Here is a 22183-nt window from a genome sequence, read left to right on the forward strand (position 1 = left end):
TGAAGATTATGTTATAAATCCCTTGGTACTTTAAGTGTTTGGCTCAAGGTGTCCCAACAGTGTCAACGTAAAGGACTTAGGGGGAGCATCACAACTCACTGTTACAATCTGTCTCAACTGGCACTTAACTCTTGATGTGTTGATTGTACAGGTAGAAAATAAGATTCAATTTTTATTGAGTCAGATGTTTTCGTAACAGCAAGCTCTTCCTTGGTTGATGATATGTCTCTGGATACCAGTGTCTGATGCAAAATCCATTCCGTTTAGGTCAAACTCATCAAGTCCCCCTGAGCCAGTAATGGGTTAAAGATTGATGTGATGGCAAGTTTAGAGGGAATGTAAGCACAGTTAATAATTAATGCTGGTGCACTCTGTCAAATATGCCCCAGTGCAGGCCAAAGGGGCTGCTATAGTACAGTACATAAGAGGTTAGAGCACACTACATTCCGAGATGAGGCATCCTAACTCGTAACTGTTACGATCAGACATCCCTTTGGTTCACAAGCTTGACTAATGGCATTGACGTAACACCCGACCACTGGCTTGATGCTTACCTCACTCTCAAGTGTTCACATAGCTTGCTGCAAGCAGCTCGTTTGAGTCTGTTTGTCAGAGGGATTTTTCAGTAGAACCAAATCCAAGAGCACAACATCAACACATTCTGTCGGTCTGCACTGTGATACGAACCACCTTGACAACTGAACCTGCCAATAAAAGTAAATTACTCAATTAAATGAACTGCCCTTCATTTAAAAAATGATGTTAGAACTTTTTCAAAATCTAGTGATTGCTTCAGCTACAGCCTTATATCACATCTGTATGCAAAACACTCCTGTTATGGATTGCACTTCAGTGACTCATATGCAGTATATGTTATTTCAAAACTCCAATCAATTTACTTGTTGGTAGAAATTGACAGTTAAATGAAAGAATACCTTTTTCACCCAAAAAATGTCTGATACACTCTCTCAACTCATTCATTAGAATAATAAGCTACACCAAAGGTGCTGTAAGGTACGTCGAACTCCCTCTGAGTTTGATAACAGCAAATACTATGTTATTGCAGTTATCCATCTCCCAAGGCCCCTGTAGTATATTATTTTCATCAGACTGAAACTTGTATGTCAATGAACACAATGCAAATACATTTGAACCCAATCTAACCAAATGCATCACAATAATACCTCCCTCTTTACTTTCAGAGCTATCTTGCTTATTTTAGTTCCCTTTAAGCTCTCATATTATTTGTCAAAAGCTCCGGTTGCTTTAATTGGCTTTGCTGCCCTGCATCTCGATGACTTATCGATTCATGCTTGGAGCTTCCACTCGAGCTAATCATTTAGCAATTCAAATTTGAGGCAGAAGGCAACATCTTAAGAGGGCACTGCGTTTCTGAGCACGTCTCCCGGCGTTGCAGGCACAGGAGCCTGGAGGCCTGAAGTACCTTCAGCTGGTGGGAAGTGTTGTCTTAGCACCGGGTCCCAGGAGCGAGCACAGAGAAAATATCCACCGGAGTCCTCCGATTCCCACAAGCTGGAACTCATTGCCCCCAACACCCTCGAAGGTGAGCTCTCAGAGAGCAGGCCTTGTCTCAGGCCGACCCCGCCGAGTACTCTATTTCCAGATCTACTGGCCCATATGATGGGTTTTTCCACATCAGTGGGCACAGTCACAAATATAGCAATGAGAAAAGTGGGGGCAGCAGTAATGGTGGATGGGTGCTACTTTTGGTGGGTGGAGGAGATGTGATGCGGTCGGTGGTGGTAGGAGTATCATGGAAGAGTGAGTCACCCTCTTGGCAAAGACTCTCCATCTGCTCAGATAGTTGAGTTGCACACTACATGGAAACACTTCACATAGGATAAATATTAATGCTGAACTGTACGGAAACAAACAGTAGACCAGCAAAACAACTTTTTCAGCCATGCTTGTTGTCTCACCAGAGGTATGGGGATGGAAGACCATGTAAAGGAACCATTTGCACACCCATTCACACCTAACCTGGTTTATCCATTTGATCCAGCTGAAAAGGTAAGCTTTGTGTCACTAGAAGGGTGTCCCTGTTTTTCCCAGAAGACAGCAGGAGAATAAAGCCTCACAACTACAGCAGGCATCATGCCTTTGGTGTGAAACTGCTGTCCTAGGGCACTATTTTTGTTCAATTGGGGCTACATTTCTCCACAGACCTTTGGCTTAATAGGACATTTTGTGTTGAGTGAAGTCTTATTTGAGGTCATAAGGGTGTGCTGTCCCGCCATTGGAGAAGAATAGAATGACATGACCCCAATTTTTTCAAAATAAATTAAAAAGATGTGTGGTATTATTAGGAGGTGGACTCAGAGAAAAAATAGGCTTGGTATGTCCAGATCACCAGGCTGTATCACAACCGGCCGTGTTCGGAAGTCCCATAGGGCAGCGCACAATTGGCACAGCGTCGTCTGGGTTTGGCCGGTGTAGGCCGTCATTGTAAATAAGAATTTGATCTTAACTGACTTGCCTAGTTAATTAAAGGTTTAAAAAATACACCAAACAATGGTTACATGGAGTGGAATCCAGTATCTAGTCAGTAAGTGATGTATCTGTTATCTACAGAACAAGTGGACAGTAGCTTGGTACTATCATCAAGGCATCTGCCTTATGAATTGGGCATTGCAGAGCAATCTGTGCTGATATACTGTATGTTATCAACAGTCAAATTAATTGACAGTAAACAATGCTGAATCCTGATATACAACCACTATTTGCTCAAAGCAGTCAATCTAGACCCAGGAGTCATTACTTTTCACTTACAGTGGTTGGCAGTTAAAATACTATGTCAAAACACTGGTCTCGGTTGAACAAATGAGTTTAATTGCTGCAACACCCTTCAACACTGCCTCTCGGAGCCAGAAGAACTTTGTTCCTGAGAACAGGAGCCTCTGTCTGTTGACAAACCCAGGTAATTAAACAAGTGAATATTTTTTACTTGTAATTGGCTCGCTAGTTCTCCTGCTCTTTCTTACTGTCCAAATGTAGACAATATTCCTTCCAATGACCAAATACTGCTGAAAACATGGATTTTCGAGAAGGTTTATGTGAGACTTGCAAGAGACTATGAATTCACTCAGTTTTGTTACCCATTGCTCGTTTATTACAACGCACTGTCGTTTTTAGTTCTGATCTACCAGGTTAAATCATAGATTTATTGCTTTATGTCGGCAGAAAGTTAGATGCCATCCTTCATGTTCTTGTCCTTAATGTTTCTAGCCATCCCCACCACGTATTTCACTTTATTACTTCAATCCATATTTCCATGGATCCTCCTGATTATTCCTCAAAATCCATCAGACACAGTGGGAAATGAACACACTGATTATAGCCGTCTAGCTATTTTGGGCGTAATGATTTATCTGATAAACATCAAGTTAATTGGTTTGAAATATTCCAGGGACATGAATCAAAGGCTGAAGTGGAGTGAAAGTAAATTAAAATCACTTGACTGGAAGAAATGTTAAATTAGCTTGAAACACATTGTTGTAGCACATCCAACCTTCATGCCCTTTAGCTATGGTGAGAAGGGTTTTACGTTTCCTCCAAATAGAACATGATTTTAACCACTTTTGAGGGAAAGTAAACTATGGGGGTGTGTTTCACAGTCATGTTACGATTGTTCCTGCCACCACTATTTTTAGCTCAACAATCCCGATCAAAGCTGTAACATCACTTTTGGGGGATATTGCTCAAAGGCATGTTTTAACATAGTATGACTTGCAAGATAAAACATATCCTGTACTATCTAAAACTGTAATTTAAAGAAAAATAGCTAGCGTTTAAACACCAGAAGGAAATCTGGAATAATTGAACGCTCAAATTAATTCTCTCAACCCAATTTGTCTACAGGGAAGATTTCATGTGGGTAATTCCAGGAGATCAGACTGGTTGGTTAATGGTGATTCTAAAAGCACCGATATTTCCCACAGAGAAGGAAACATTCCTTCTTAATTGAAATCCTGGACATAATTATTTACTGGCTGCTGAGAAGAGAATCATTCTAGCACTTTGCTGATCAGAGATCAGTGGGCTCTAAGTACACAGCTAACGCCACACTGTGATTGGATCGTCTGGCTGGGTACATACTCATTACTGGGTACACAGCCAGGGGCAATGTCACAGGAGCTGGAGCCGTATCTGTGTGTGTGGGTGGGTGTCCGTCTGCATGCATGACCAACACATGCAAATACACAGACCCATCCCAGGTGATCCTTCAGCAGGTTATCATGTATGAGAATGCTAATGTGGGTGGGGATATTAATGTAGCCATATAACCTTCTTGACTCTCTGCAGCTGCACCAACCATGAATGACATCTGAAAATGTTTTCCACATGTTGCAGCGTACACACACCTTTAAATGTTTTGAACATAGGGGATTTTAATCTAACTATTTACAGATTAGCCACTCCAGGTTAACTAAAATTGGTGCTACTTAATTACTGTAACTGTACCTGCAATAGTTATTGTTCACTGGATTGCAAGTGAGGAATAAAGGGAACTACACCACTAAGACACACATATTATATCCCACATGCTAATGTCCTCTATCCTCTGCTCTCAAATTATGTAGATTATAAAGGCTGATCTCCCTGTCAAATCTTTCAATATGCTTGGCTCTACACAACTCCTCTCCTTTCCCTATGCCACTAATGAATTTGCTTGTTATCACTCTACTAAGACATTGTGTTACACAAAGACATTGAAAGTGACACAGAGAACATGGGAAGAACACATCTTAACTCCTAAAACCTGAACCCTGATATGTTTGATATGGCTTTGGGAAATTCTGGTAGGAGTTTCTTAATTTCCATTGATCTAAAATGACCTCTAGCGACAATATAAACAGTGATTGATTCCAGGAGCGCTAAGGTTTGCCATGCATAACTAATCTAGGAATTAGAGATTATGTGTTGCTCTTTCAAAGTCTGAGGTTATGTCAAAGAGATAATGAGATCTTGTCAAATAATAACAAAATGACTATCAGAAAAAAATGACAGTGACACTCTTTAAAATATTTATTCAAACGTTATAGAGATTATGACTAGAAAATAATTTAGCAACTGTGTCTGCTCTAGGGGAGTTGTTTGTAACACCATAGCTAACGTGTTTTACATTTTGTGGGTGTCTAGGTGTGTGTCATTGTGAAGTCTGCTGATTACTTACTTAATCCTCTTCATGACCTGAGGCACATAAGGCATCCATAGGAGAGCTTCCGGTCTGTAGCCATCTTGGAAAGGGTTCCCCAGGTCAGGCCTCCTTCAACTCCTTTTCTAACGTTCTTCTCCATGTAACTTTTGGGCGTACTGGCTTTCTCTTTCCATCCAGTGTCCAGCGTAGGGCAGTCACAGGGTGTGCATCAGATGGTAGTCTGCATATAGTCTGGTGATAAGGATCCAAATCAACGCTGAGACCCTAACTCTGTCCTCAATGTCCTCTAGAAATGATGGCCCACACACTCAATATAGAAACTAATGGAGTTGGGATTTATAACATTGAATGCAGTTAGTATCTTTATATCACTCCAGCAGCAAGGCTGATGGGAGTGCATGAGCAACAGTAAACCACTTACTAACAAACAACAAACGCCAACCAATTCTAGGAAAAAAAGACTCTAGACTTGTTTATTACTGACGTTTCAAGTCAAGGTCCTTGCTTGCTATTGTTGTCCTTCCGTAAATGAGCATTGACTTGGGAGAGGTGCCTCTAATCAAAGACAGATGTAAAAAGACTCTGGTTCCTCCCCAGGAGGGACAGATAGCAGGGAGCTGCGTAGAGCGGTGAATCATGTTGCCAAACTGCAAAGAGAGAACTATAAAAGGAAAAAATGACACCACATGAATCAGATGAAGGAGGGAGAAAGCTGTTGGATTGGATGGTGTTTCTATTTGCTTAGACGAGCTTTGATTCCCAGCGTTTTTCCACCCTCATCTTTCCTGTAGCTCCTTTGTATTCCAGCAGCAGGCTTATTTGTTACCATCCCTCAAAACAAAGCTGGCACTCGCCACATCAATGCTGCACACCGTTTGTAGGGAGAGGGAGGCCAGAGCAAGAAACCGGGGGAAAACCAAAGTGAGAGAGACAGAGAGATCAGCACAAAAGGAAAAATAACTCCAACACCAACACCTCGAGGTGCTTCCAATCAAAGGCAGAGATATTCAGGCGCTGCAGACAACAGATTCACAAACAATGCTCAGGTCGGAATGGTGTCGCCCCTGATTGATAGGTTTGCTGTGGTAGGTATTCTGCAGAGAAAATAATGTGTTGAGGTGAAGGCAAAATAGTGTTGGAACTTTGCATCACAGCAACACTGGTTCTGAGGCAGTACCATTGGAGAGGAAAGCAGCAGGCACAGATATGATTTGTCAGGCGAGTAACTCAACATAGAATCACATGGTAACATTTGAATGTTATATCTACGATGTACTACATTTCTACTACATTTAAATTCTCCAAATGTACAATTGTAATGAACATAACTGACCATGTCATGGTAGACCATGTGTTGAGAAATCATGATTACTAACTATTCCCCTTGAATCGTTTTCTGTGTAGACCTTTGATATCTGACATCACATACATGTAATGCATTTAGTGGCCATAGTTAGCTGCCCCTGGTGGTGTCTTATTTAACACCTGGGGAAACAAAATGGTTGATCACTCAAAAGCCTTCTGTTAGAGAAGCTTTTGATGAGGGAATGGCCAGAGGGGAGTTGGGTTGTACAGTCAGACATCCGTTCTCTCTTGCTCTTCTCATCTCTCTTGCAAGCTGCCTATCTTCTCAAATACAGATTCCCTCCCCCACATACTAAATGAAAACCAAATGAAGACAGGACTAATAGGCTGTGTGGGAGCAGCACACATTTTATTTTTTCTCCTTCAAGCACTGAGTGCACCTTGTGAGAGAAGAAAACGGTCGAGCAGCTTCCCGTCAGTCTTCTATCAACACAGAGACTCAGGAACTGCTCCAGGCGTCACGACACATCAGGAGATTTGTATGCTACAGCCTTAAGAAAGGCAGACACCGTGGCAAACAAACACACACAATTAGGAGACAGCGGATGGTGCGGATGGGGAACAGAGAGCGGTAGATCTCTGGGAGGAGGTGTGAGGTGTTCTCGGGGCTCATTACAGGATACGGTGACAACGCTGGACAGTCAGGAGGGGGGTGAAGGGATTGGGGAGGAGGCGTGGGGTGGGGGCAGGTGGTTGTTGGTGATGTATTCAGAGTCTCATTAGGAGAGACAGACCGGGGCACAGGGGAGCAGGGAGTACACAGTCACCAGGCCTCATTACAGACTGGCAGGGGAGAGGACCGGGCCAGGCCATGGAGTCTGCCAGGGTGACATTACTGCCAATACTCAGAAAGAACCAGGTGGAGCTAGCATCTTTGTGGTGGGACCAGGATAGCTCTCTGTACTCTGACTGGCATTCAGTGGCACTCTATGTGATCTTCCTATGTAAACATCACACAGGATGAGCTTAAACACACCACATAGTGGGGATTTCACAGCTGTTGGCATGCGGTCCTGGTTTGAAATGGGTAGAAGTGAAGATAGTGATGAATACATTACAGGGTATTGGTTGGGTGTTATGAAAAAAAATGCATTGTGGGTGTCGTCGGCACATTGGCAGGAATATAGCTCCAGCTCCGGATGCTGTTTGAGAAACGGCCTATCCGCCTTTATCCTGAAATTCATGTGTGTGTGAGATCGGTGTGTCCATGGTGACACACTGTGTACCCATACAATGGGATTGGCTGGGTGGCTAAAAGGGAGCCAATTAGGATGGGGCATCTCGACGATGGGAAGCGGGCCAATTGAGCTGACGGAGCTGAAACTCCTGGGCAGGGAGGGAAACTGGCAGGGTGTGGGAGCCACAGGGAGCGAAGCGAGGCTCACCCTCGCTTTAGCCCACTCACCAACCGCACTCGGGTGTGAAGTGACACCACACAGCTCCAGAACAGGCCCCCTTTTGAGGACGGAAAACAATAGCTAAGTGTAAATTTGCTTTATACGTGCCTATTGCTCCATTTTCCTGACTTTCCATCGGTTGTCCTCTGAAATATATGTAAGAGCAGCCAGGATCCGTTAATTAGTTGGAAAAGCAGTCCTGTAAAACAAAAGCACCTTGTCTCTTCCCCCCGTCTCTCAAGCAGAACCCTTGTGTGATGTTGCCTGGGATGTCTCACCTTCAGATGTATTATTCATTAGGCTTTTTTCTAAGGACATGATAAGGGTCCCCGAAATAGGAAAATGCTCATTAAACTGTCATTGAATATAGATCACATCTTAAAGAGATGGCAAGAAAGAAAGCCAGGCAGCAAATAGAAGCAAAAAAGTCGAAGAGAGCAACATTGTAAAATAGAGATAGTGAGTGAGTGAGTGAGTGAGTGAGTGAGTGAGTGAGTGAGTGAGTGAGTGAGTGAGTGAGTGAGTGAGTGAGTGAGTGAGTGAGTGAGTGAGTGAGTGAGTGAGTGAGTGAGTGAGTGAGTGAGTGAGTGAGTATAGAGATCTATATAGAGAGAAAGGAGGAGAGGAATATGCTGGCAAAGGGAGCCTTATCAACCTCTGACTCTGCATATAAAACACGAAGGTGAAATTAAAGGAACATTTTCAGAAAACAGATCTAGAGATTAGAACCCCTTTTCTACTATGTAGAGTATTCTTTAATTAATTAGAACTCAGCCCCAATGTGGGAAAAGGCTGAGCAGAGGATTAACAAAGAGACACATCTGACTGGGCATGGCTCTCCCCTTCCCTCCTCTTGGCTCTGCAACCTCATCTAATCCCTCCCTGTCTTTGGAATTCCACAATTATTCTAAAGCGCCACTTTAATTAAAGCAGGCCGATTTATTTATTTTGTTTTTTCCCTCTTTCTGCCATCAGCGGACTAGATCCTATCAATCCCATGTGCAAAAATCACATGTGGAGGCATCAAGGTTAAGTCTATAACTTTTCACAAATCTCCAACCACAAATTAATTGTGCATGTCTACATTCTCTGCCTTCTTTGTCTCATATGATTAATTGGAATTGGGTTATGTATGAAATACTGTATATATGATGCGTATTACTATGTTGAAGTTGATGTGAATACCCTTGGCGCCAATCTGTATTCTGTTTTCTTTCTCCTCTCTAATAAAAATAAATATGTCTACCAAGTAGGCTACGCAGTGCAAGGTCAGTCAAAATCGCTGACTGGTGACTTAAATTAACGACAACTAATTTGCAGAGTCAGATATCGTTAGATCTCTTGGAAGGATATGTTTAGCAGGAGGTGTGAGAAAAGGTTGACTATTGCTTTATATCCAAGTTCATGGGGTGAAGGTAAAAAGCAGATTGGACTTCTCTCTCTCTCGCAGGTAAAGGATTTAAAATACAAATGTATGGGAAGCACATGCTCAGGGTTGCTTAAAATTGATGATTGTGCTATTTTAGTGACTCATTTGTACGGTTAAACCCCAGCTTTCAACTGGATTTTTTTTTGGTGTGTTCTTGAACAAACTTTTTGGACTAGTTCTTGCAGTATATTCTGTTTAAGTGTTTCCTAGAGATGTTGCCTCATGGAAAGTTTAAACAGGGTGATGAAGATAATCTCTTTTTCACATTTATGGTAACAGTGTAAAACCTCATAAAATGTGACCGACCGACTTGATTCGGACTAATGTACTCTATCGACATGTCTGTAGACGGTTGTCGCAGTGATATCATGAACATTCTATTGTCATTAGATATCAAATTGTCATTGTCGTTATGAAAAAGTATAAACACAAAAATGACAGGTTGCATGACATCAGCAGCCTGGTGGTCCAAAATAGCATACCTGGTATATTTTAACACCAATAAAACCATCAATTTAAAAATTAATTTAGTATTTGTCAATCTACCAAAACAGGCAACTAAAAGCAACTTTCTAAACACAGTTTTGGTTTGTTTCTAGCATGTTAGCTAGCTAGCTAATGTTAATTTTACATAAGTATTTAAACCCTTTGCTATGAGACCAGAATTTGAGCTCAGGTGGATCCTTTTTCCATGGATCATCCTTGAGATGTTTCTACAACTTGATTGGAGTCCACCTGATTGGAGTCCACCGGTAAATTAAACTCACTAGGGTAGGGGGCAGCATTTGGAATTTTGGATGAAAAGCGTGCCCAAAGTAAACTGCCTGCTACTCAGGTCCAGAAGCTAGGATATGCATATAATTGATAGATGTGGATAGACAACACTCTAAAGTTTCCAAAACTGTTAAAATAATGTCTGTGAGTATAACAGAACTGATATGGCAGGCGAAAACCTGAGGAAAATCCATCCAGGAAGTGCTATTATTTTGAAATGTATATTTTCCATTGAAAGCCTATCCACCAGACTTATGACGCAGTTCATGATCTCTATGCCTTCCACAACATGTGGCCAGTCTTTAGGCATTGTTTCAGGCTTTTACTCTGAAAAATGAGTCAGAAACAGCACTTTCAATGAGTGGACAGTGGAAATTTCCAGACATGAGTCCAGTGCGTGACCGGGAGCGCACCTTTCTTGTTTCTCCTTTTCTATTGACAAAGCTTTTGTCCGGTTGAAATATTATTGATTATTTATGACAAAAACAACATGAGGATTGATTATAAACATCGTTTGACATGTTTCTACGAACTTTTATGGTACTTTTTTTTATTTTTCGTCTCTGTTGTGACCGCGCTTTGTTCCAGTGTATTACTGAACAAAACGCACCAACAAAATGGAGGTTTTTGGATATAAAGAGGGACTTGATCGAACAAAATGAACATTTATTGGGTAACTGGGAGTTTTGTGAGTATAACCATATGATGATCATCAAAAGTAAGTGATTAATTTTATCGCTATTTCTGACTTTTGTTACTCGTCTACTTGGCTGGTTACTGTTTGTAATGATTTATCTGCTGGGCGCTGTTCTCAGATAATTGCATGGTTTGCTTTCGCCGTAAAGTATTTTTGAAATCTGACACCATGGTTGGATTAACAAGAAGTTCATCTTTAAACCGATGTATAACACTTGTATGTTTCATAAATTTTTATAATGACTATTTCTGTTTTTGAATTTGGCGCTCTGCAATTTCACTGGATGTTGGTTAAATTGATTGGACATGATTTGGAAAGGAACACACCTGTTTATATAAGATCCCACAGTTGACATTGCATGTCAGAGCATAAACTAAGCCATGAGGTCGAAGGAATTTTCTGTAGAGCTCAGAGACAGGATTGTGTCGAGGCACGGATCTGGGGAAGGGTACCTTCCAGAAGGACAACCATCTCTGCAGCACTTCACCAATCAGGCATTTATGATAAAGTGGCTAGATGGAAGACACTCCTTTGTAGAAGGCACATGACAGCCTGCTTGCGGTTTGCCAAAAAGCACCTAAAGACTCTCAGACCATGAAAAACAAGATTTTCTGTTCTGATGAAACCAAGATTGAACTCTTTGGCCTTAATGCCAAGCGTCACTTCTGGAGGAAACCTGGTACCATCCCTATGGTGATGTTTTTCAGCGTCAGGAAGACTAGTAAGGATCGAGGGAAAGATGAACGGAGCAAAGTACAGAGAGATCCTAGAATTAAACCTTCTCCAGAGCACTGAGGACCTCAGATCGGGCAAAGGTTAATCTTCTAACAGGACAGCAACCCTATGCACACAGCCAAGACAATGCAGAAGTTGCTTCGGGACAAGTCTCTGAATGTCCATGAGTGGCCCAGCCAGAGCCCGGACTTGAACCTTATCGAACATCTCCTGAAAGACCTGAAAATAGCTGTGCAGTGACTCTCCCCATTCAACCTAACAGAGCTTGAGAGGATCTGCAGAGAATAATGGGAGAAACTATTTCCGTTTTTTATTTGTAATAAATTTGCCAAAATTTCAAAAAACCTGTGGGATATTGTGTGTAGATTGATGATGAGAAAATACAATTTAACCTCTCTGGGAACACACTATTCAACAGCCAGTGAAATAGCAGGGCGCCAAATTCAAAACAATCTCATAATTCAAATTTCTCAAACATACAACTATTTACACCATTTTAAAGAAGAACTTCTCGTTAATCCAACCACATTGTCCGATTTCAAAAAGGCTTTACGGCGAAAGCATAGCATTAGATTATGTTAGGACAGCGCAGAGACAAGAAAAACCACACAGCCATTTTCCAAGCAAGGAGAGGCGTCACAAAAACCAGAAATACAGCTAAAATGAATCACTAACCTTTGATGATCTTCATCAGATGGCACTCATAGCACTTCATGTTACACAATACATGTATGTTTTGCTCGATAAAGGTCATATTTATATCCAAAAACCTCATTTTACATTGGCGTGTAATGTTCAGAAATGTTTTGCCTCCCAAAACTTCCGGTGAATGAGAACATCAATTTACAGAAATACTCATCATAAACGTTGATAAAATATTAAACTATTATTCAAAGAATTATACATACACTTCTCCTTAATGCAACCGCTGTGTCAGATTTAAAAACAACTTTACAGCAAAAGCACACTTTGCAATAATCTGAGTACAGCGCTCAAAGACTAAACCAAACTCGCGATTTTGTGGAGTCAACAAAACTCAGAAATAATATTATAAATATTATGAATAGGTCCCGTGTGGCTCAGTTGGTAGAGCATGGTGTTTGCAACGCCAGGGTTGTGGGTTCGATTCCCACGGGGGACCGGTACGGAATATTTTTTTTTTATGAATGTATGCATTCACTACTGTAAGTCGCTCTGGATAAGAACGTCTGCTAAATATGTAAAATAAATATTCACTTTCCTTTGATGATCTTCGTCGGAATGCACTCCCATGAATCCCAGTTCCCCAATAAATGTTCATTTGTTTCGATAAAGTCTATATATATGTCCAAATACCTCCTTTTTGTTTGCGCGTTCGGTAGAGTACTCCAAATGCACTGTGCTCGCGCAGTTAAATTCAGACGAAAAGTCAAAAAAGTTATATTACAGACGATGTATAGAATGTCAAACGAAGTATAGAATCAATCTTTAGGATGTTTTTACCATAAATCTTCCATAATATTCCAACCGGACGATTCCTTTGTCTTCAAAAAAGAAAAGGAACACAGCTAACTCTCACGGGAGTGCACGCCACTGAACTCATGTCATTCTCTTAGTCATCTGACTCCAGGAGCTCTTATTCTCTCCCCAGTCACAGTAGAAGCATGAAACAACGTTCTAAAGACTGTTGACATCTAGTGGAAGCCTTAGGAAGTGCAAAATGAACCCTAAGTCACTGTATACTACAAATCTACTAATACTATGCATATCCTACCTTCTGGGCCCGAGTAGCAGGCAGTTTAATTTGGGCACGTCATTCATCTGAATTTACGAATACTGCCCCCTGTCACTAAAAAGTTAATACATTTTAGAATAACGCTGTAACGTAACAAATTCAAGGGGTCTGAATACTTTCTGAATGCACTATATCTGTATCATTTTAACTTCAGCTAATTTGTATTGATTATTACTGGAAAACAAACTCAAAACAATCTTTATTTACAAGTTAATGGCGAGCTAATTACAGAAAGTAGCTTGTGTTACAAAATAAAAGTTAGGCATTCTACCGAAGAATTTTAGAACTTGGACACTGTCTCGTTGGCCTAACGTTGTATGCTAATTTAATTTTGCTGCAATTCATATTGTTCTTCACATTACCGTCTCTTTTAAACACACACTATATAAAATGAAATCAAAAGTTTATTTGTCACATGCACAGGGTACAGAAGGTGTAAACGGTACAGTGCAATGGTTACTTGCATAGTGGTCTTTTGATTCAACATGTAGCTAGCTAGCTAATCATTGAACCATAATCCCAACTCATAATATTACTACCATGCATGAATCTGCTGGTAGCTAAAACTAACCAACTAGGTCTAATGTTACCTAGCTAGCTAACATTAGGCTATAACTAGCATTGCACATTTCTTTTTTACCTTTACTTAACTAGGCAAGTCAGTTAAAAACAAATTCTTATTTTCAATGACAGCCTAGGAACAGTGGGTTAACTGCCTTGTTCAGGGGCAGAACGAGAGATTTGTACCATGTCAGCTCGGGGAATAGATCTTGCAATGTTTCGGTTACTAGTCCAATGCTCTAACCACTAGGCTATGCTGCCGCCCCAAATGGCTATGAGATACAAATAATATTACTACACATATAAGACATGTAACATTAGCTATATAGGTAGTGTTATTTGAATGGTTCCAAGCCCAAATATGCCAAATGTATGATTAAACTCACTGTCATTTGTGAAGTACAGCCTTTTCTGTACCGTACTATATTTAGTCTTTGGACACATCGATTTACTGTTTTTTACACATTTCATGAATCAGGGGGTGTCCGTTTTAAATAGGAGGGAATTACAGGCACTGTGGGGACTCAGATAAGCTCCCCAGAGCTGTCCCTCCAGGTGGTGATTGAGATGCAGGAGGGAGGGGGGGGGGGTTGAAGTGGGGTCAGCCAGGAATGGAGAGCTGGGTAGTTTAATCAGAAAATGGAAAGGTTGATTCCAGCCCCTGAATTATACATCTCTCCCCATCAGAATCCATGTTGAGTCAAGTGCTGTGTTTCTCTGTGGGACGCTTGGGGGCTCAGGGGCTCAAGGTTGCTATCTAAGCCCAGGTGGAAGGGACTCTGGAAGCTGAGGAGAACCAGTCAGATTGGTGATGATTGGAAGAAATGGAGCTGGGTCAGTCCAGAGAGCATTAGCTGTGCTAGACGCCTCAGGTCATGAGCTACTGTAAATGTCCAAATGTAGATAATCATTTAACCTGAAGAATATCCTGAAGGGTTTAAATGGAATGGACTAGGATTCTAGAGTCCATTTACCAGTAACCTTTTCCCAGTTTCATCAGACATTTCCAATTTCACATTTTAAAGGTCTTGACTTTTACCCCTATAAATTGTCATTTCAAAATGTTCACTTTGACATTACTCGAGAATGTACCTTGTATGTTTACATAAAACATGTACCATAGATTTTTTAAGATGCTTGGAAGATGGTGGCAGGTAGCCTAGCGGTTAAAAGCGTTTGGCCAGTAATTGAAAGGTTGCTGGTTTGAACCCCTGTGTAGACTATGTGAAAAGTCTATGCCCTTGAGCAAGGCACTTAACCCTAATTGCACCTGTAAGTTGCTCTGCTAAATGACAAATAAGTCCTGATATTTCATAATATGCAAACATCTTCATGCCTCAGGTTGATCTTACCAAACAACACAGCTCAAATTTACAGTGCAAGATTGCCTCACTGACTGGATAGGTCACGCACCACACACCAGGTGAGTGTAGACCTGTATGATGACGCAGTGACCCCTTTGATTCTCACTTAAACTAATGTACTGACCAGCTCCCTTTAGTCCGACATGCTTGGGAGAAAACACATCTGTGAATCTACAGAAAGTTAGTAATTTCTCACAAAACATTAGTGCAATTGTTGATAAAAGTAATTATTTTCTTCCTCTTAATTTTGCTAATAAACTGTGTATGGGCCCAATGTGATCAATCTGCACCCCACTGGGACCCCTAAACATGGGACAACCACAGAGCCATCCTCAGCCTCAGTACCAGGACATGCCTGGCAACCCGTGTTCGCCAATTGTATTCACAAGGTAGTCCACGCTGGAGTAATTGGTAAGAGTGCAAGCTAAAATAAATTAATCTCAATTACTCAAAACACTAACTTAAGGATCCACCCCTTTTTTAAAATTTTCACCTGAAATGACATACTCAAATCTAACTGCGTGTAGCTCAGGTCCTGAAGCAAGGATATGCATATTCTTGGTACCATTTGAAAGGAAACAAGTTTGTCGAAATGTGAAAGGAATGTAGGACAATATAACACAATAGATCTGGTAAAAAATAATACAAAAGAAAAAAAAACATTATTTTGTATTTCTTTGTACCCTCATCTTTGAAATGCAAGAGAAAGGCCATAATGTATTATTCCAGCCCAGGTGCAATATACATTTTGGCCACTATATGGCAGCAGTGTATGTGCAAAGTTTTAGACTGATCCAATGAACCATTGCATTGCTGTTCAGAATTTTGTATCATGACTGCCCAAATATGCCTTTTTTTAAATTAATAATAGTTTATGTTCAAAATTGTGCACTCTCCTTAAACATTAGCATGGTATTATTTCACTGCAATAGCTACTGTAAATTGGACAGTGCAGTTAGATTAACAAGAACTTAAGCTTTCTTCCAATATCAGATATGTCTATGTCCTGGGAAATGTTCTTGTTACTTACAACCTCATGCTAATCGCATTAGCCTACGTTAGCTCAACCGTCCCGTGGTAGGGACACCGATCCCGAAGACCAATTGCCCAAAGTGAGGTTCATCCACAACTTGTTTATGTTACATCTCCACTTAAAGAACAGGAATAGACAGACAGAAAGATAGTAAAACTAAAGGGTTCAGGATGAGAGGGGATAACAATGAAAAATAGGAGAAAATAACAAGATTGTTAAGAAAGATTACATCCAATAGACATTCACCCTGACATTCAAAGCTGTGTAATGTGGTGTCAGGGAGAGAGGCACATTTAAAATATTCTCTGAATTGCAGCAGGGCGAGCCAAGATAAAATAGACGGCTAATACAGACCTGTTTTAATGCACATTCGTCACATTATCCCTCCGTTTTACTGTGAAGTAAATTAAGTTAACGAGAGTCTTTAGTTTGCATTGCAATCCTGTCTGGCATCCATCGCACTGACTAATCCACACCTCAGTAACCAGCAGACAGTGTGATTCTGGGTGTTAATTCTCTGCTCTAATTAAAAGATAATGGTTAGCATCCAGTGGTGTCAATGAGCGCACGCAAGTGCACACCTTAATCAGGAGATAATGACTGTGATTCACTGGGAGACATTAACAGAGCTACTTATAGCCCACTCTCTCTATACTCTGGTAGCTAACTGTCCATTCGTGAGCTAAACATGTGCTTGTTCTGAAGTCTGATATGCATCTGCATGTAAACTCACAACGACACACAAATATAGTGAAATACAAATCACTCACATCTACTCTTGATTTACTCTTGATTTTTCATATACCACAGATACACTGTTTTCTATTTCTTCTGAATTCAAATAGGTGGACAGACAAAAAGCTAGTACATTGAACCAAATACTCCCTTCATATGTACAGCATTCATTTTTTATTTCATTTCCATTAGTTCTGCTATCTCAGTGTGCAAAAGTTTAAGCTGTATTTGTTTGTTTTGGAAGTGCTTTCCAAATGACTGTGCAGCAGGCCTACACTCACATGCTTGCCCAGATTCACCCAGCTGCCAGTCACAGTAACCTGTTCACCAGTTCATACCAGCAGCACTCTCTGGTGGACTTCACTCCCCAACCAATTTCAATTAGGTTAAATATACACCTGTTACTTTTCCATGTTCCACCTCCATTTCAATAAAATGTGCAAATCAATAAACAACCCGCCCACCGGGAAATAGGAAACAATTGTATTTAATACAATGCCCCACTGGGCACACACAGGTTGAATCAACGTTATTTCCACGTAATTTCAATAAAATGATGTTGAACCAATGTGGAATAGACATTGAATTGATGTCTGTTCCCAGTGGGGCTTTACTGCAACCCACTTCCTACAGTAGAAGGGGGGAATGTTTCAGCTGAGGACTGAGCTACTTTTCTCTCAAATGTTGGTAGAAGACATTATTTCCATGGCTAGGAGGGGAGGCCATTATCCGAAGGCTGCCTTTTCGTTTTTTACATTGTCACTTGAACTTTGCCGGAGAATAGGAAATTGCTTGAAAATGTCACCAGTAAGACATACAGTGCGTTTGGAAAGTATTCAGAACCCTGTCATGACGTTGCCCTGTTGGGTGAGGTTTATGACCCCCCCCCCATAAATATCTTTCCCCCTTTTCTCTCCACTCTACAGTATAGACTCTGGAAAGCCCTTTGTTAACATAGTGAGAGTATGGAACATTAAAAAAAGGTTGGGGAATGGAAATGCCGCTATTTGAAATCGGACAGTGTGGTTAGATTAACCTCTCTGGGCTAGGCGGGACGAATTCGTCCCACCTACGCAACAGCCAGTTGAATCCCGTGGCGCGATTTTCAAATACCTTAGAAATACTATTACTTCAATTTCTCAAACATATGACTATTTTACAGCATTTTAAAGACAAGACTCTCGTTAATCTAACCACACTGTCCGATTTCAAAAAGGCTTTACAACGAAAGAAAAACATTAGATTATGTCAGCAGAGTACCCAGCCAGAAATAATCAGACACCCATTTTTCAAGCTAGCATATAATGTCACAAAAACCCAAACCACAGCTAAATGCAGCACTAACCTTTGATGATCTTCATCAGATGACAACCCTAGGACATTATGTTATACAATACATGCATGTTTTGTTCAATCAAGTTCATATTTATGTCAAAAACCAGCTTTTTACATTAGCATGTGACGTTCAGAACTAGCATACCCCCTGCAAACTTCCGGGGAATTTACTAACAATTTACTAAATTACTCACGATAAACGTTCACAAAAAGCATAACAATTATTTTAAGAGTTATAGATACAGAACTCCTCTATGCACTCGATATGTCCAATATTAAAATAGCTTTTTGTTGAAAGGACATTTTGCAATATTCTAAGTACATAGCCCAGCCATCACGGGCTAGCTATTTAGACACCCAGCAAGTTTAGCCTTCACCAAAATCAGATTTACTATTACAAAAGTTTTATTACCTTTGTTGTCTTCGTCAGAATGCACTCCCAGGACTGCTACTTAAATAACAAATGTTGGTTTGGTCCAAAATAATCCATCGTTATATCCAAATAGCGGCGTTTTGTTCGTGCGTTCCAGACACTATCCGAAATGGTAAATCAGGGTTGCGAGCATGGCGCAATTCGTGACAAAAAAAATCTAAATATTCCATTACCGTACTTCGAAGCATGTCAACCGCTGTTTAAAATCCATTTTTATGCCATTTTTCTCGTAAAAAAGCGATAATATTCCAACCGGGAATCTCCTTTTAGGTAAACAGAGGAAAGAAAACAAAGCTTTCGGTCGACGCGGGCACGAGCCTGAGTCTCACAGTACTGTAACCAGCCACTACCCAAACGCGCTACTTTGTTTCAGCCAGAGCCTGCAAAGCCACGATTCAGCTTTTTGCCGCCTTCTGAGAGCCTATGGCAGCCGTAGGAAGTGTCACGTAACAGCAGAGATCCTTTGTAATGGATAGAGATAATCAAGAAGGGGAAGAAATGGTCAGACAGGGTACTTCCTGTACAGAATCTTCTCAGATTTTGACCTGCCATTTGAGTTCTGTTATACTCACAGACACCATTCAAACAGTTTTAGAAACTTTGGAGTGTTTTCTATCCAAAGCCAATAATTATATGCATATTCTAGTTACTGGGCAGGAGTAGTAACCAGATTAAATCGGGTACATTTTTTATCCAGCCGTGTCAATACTGCCCACTAGCCGTAACAGGTTAACGAGAGTCTTGTCTTTAAAATGGTGTAAAATAGTCATATGTTTGAGAAATTGAAGTAATAGCATTTCTAAGGTATTTGAATATCGCGCCATGGGATTACACTGGGTGTTGAGTAGGTAGGACGCAAGCGTCCCACTGGCCCAGAGCGTTCCCCTAGGATAAAGCGATTAAAAAAAAAAAAAATTGTGCCCATTTTAAACGGCCTCCTACTCAAACTCAGAAGCTAGGATATGCATATAATTAATACTTGTGGATAGAAAACACCCTAAAGTTTCTAAAACTGTTTGAATGGTGTCTGTGAGTATAACAGAACTCATATGGCAGTCAAAACCCCGAGACAGTTGGAAACAGGAAGTGGAATTCTGAATTGCGAACTCAACTTCATCACGTTGCCTATTAATCACACCGTGAGCTATGGTTCATTGAGCACTTCCTATTGCTTCCACTAGATGTCCCCAGTCTTTACAAAGTGGTTTGAGTCTCCTACTGTTAAAACTGAATGAATGAGACGCTGTGGAACGTGGTCACACTGAGAGGGCCATCACCATTATGACGCCGGCGCCCCTGGTTACCCTCCCCTTTCGAAACGTTTTGAAACACAATGCAATCGTCCCCCTCGAATCTTATTGGCTCTCTTGTTGAAAAACGCCCTGAAGATTTATGTTATACAACGTTTGACATGTTTGAACGAACTTAAATGGGAAAAAAATTATTTTTCTCGAAATGGCTGTCCCGTGGCCGACGAAGCATTTGGATCAGCCTTCAGACGCGCTAACAAGAACAAGCTCTTGGAACATAAAGGAGTCATTTTTTCGAACGAAAATACATTTGTTGTGGACCTGGGATTCCTGGAAGTGCTTTCTGATGAAGACAACCAAAGGTAAGGGATTATTGACAATAGTATACAAGACTAGATGTGATATGCGATTGTTCCAAGATGGTGCTGACCTGTAACGTTAGCCTATTTTTCAGAGTATCGCATCCCCTTTCATCGCAAAGTGTGATTACCCAGTAAAGTTAATTTTAAATCTGGCATTACAGGTGCTTTCAAGAGATATTCATCTATAAATCATAGAATGACAATATTACATTTTTAAAATGTTTTCGAATAGTAATTTAGTAAATTGTAGCTCTGTTTCATCGGATGCATTTGAGGGAAAATAGTTAGTCAACGTTACGCACCGATGTAAAATGCTGTTTTTATATATAAATATGAACTTTATCGAACAAAAGAATGCATGTATTGTGTAACATGATGTCCTAGGTGTGTCATCTGATGAAGATTGTCAAAGGTTAGTGCTGCATTTAGCTGTTTTTTGGTTATTTGTGATGCATGTGGTTGGTCGGAAAATGGCTATGTGGCTACTTTTACGATATACTCCTCTAACATAATCTAATGTTTTGCTTTTGCTGTAAAGCCCTTTTGAAATCTGACAACGTGGTTCGATTCAGGAGAGGTGTATCTATAAAACGATATAATTTGAGAAAAAAAATTGAAAAAAAAAAAATTATTACATTTTGTTATGTTTAATGGGGATATGATTTTTCACTGGATGTCCGTCCCGAGGCCGCACAGGGGTTAAATGTTTAAATATTAAACTATTTGTGAAAAGAAGAAATTTAATTTTAGCTTCTAAATGAGAGAAATGTTTTAATAAGTAAACTTATTCTCACTAAGTGTCCATGCCCAAGTGAACAGATATTGGTTGAGAACTATGAAACACGCCCTTCTCTCCCCCAGTACAAAAGCCCGTTGACCGATGTCAACTTCAGTTCCCGATGACATGAGGACTGGTGTCCATGTGTTTAAAAGGGCTAATTTCAATTACAACCTAACAAAATTAACATTTAGTTCCAGAAATGTTAGGACTGCTGTCCTAACATTTAAAAGGGCGAATTTCAACGTGGAGGTGACGATCACCACGCTGGAATTGTGAATTTCGACTAGACCAGCCATAATATCGCGCAAGCTGATTATGGAAACTTGGTATGAACTTTGAACGATTATTCACGAAAGAAGAAGTGATACCTCCTAGACGTCGAGTTATCAGCTGCATCTGTAAACGTACGTGGCTTAGGAAAGGACAGACAATCTCAGAAAAACGACAGGGTACTTTAACGTATCCGCTCGACAACACTACGACCAGAAAGATTCTTTAAAGGACAATGGTGATCTCTGCTGGGTAAACCAGTCTTCCATCTTCGACCCATCCATCGAAGCACAGCTCAGAGTTAATACAGTGGGGCAAAAAAGTATTTAGTCAGCCACCAATTGTGCAAGTTCTCCCACTTAAAAAGATGAGAGAGGCCTGTACTTTTCATCATAGGTACACGTCAACTATGACAGACAAAATGAAAAAAAAATCCAGAAAATCACATTGTAGGATTTTTTATGAATTTATTTGCAAATTATGGTGGAAAATAAGTATTTGGACACCTACAAACAAGCAAGATTTCTGGCTCTCACAGACCTGTAACTTCTTCTTAAAGAGGCTCCTCTGTCCTCCACTCGTTACCTGTATTAATGGCACCTGTTTGAACTTGTTATCAGTATAAAAGACACCTGTCCACAACCTCAAACAGTCACACTCCAAACTCCACTATGGCCAAGACCAAAGAGCTGTCAAAGGACACGAGAAA

Source organism: Salmo salar, chromosome 09 (assembly GCF_965601325.2).
Source record: "Salmo salar chromosome 09, fSalSal1, whole genome shotgun sequence".
Classification (NCBI taxonomy): domain Eukaryota; kingdom Metazoa; phylum Chordata; class Actinopteri; order Salmoniformes; family Salmonidae; genus Salmo; species Salmo salar.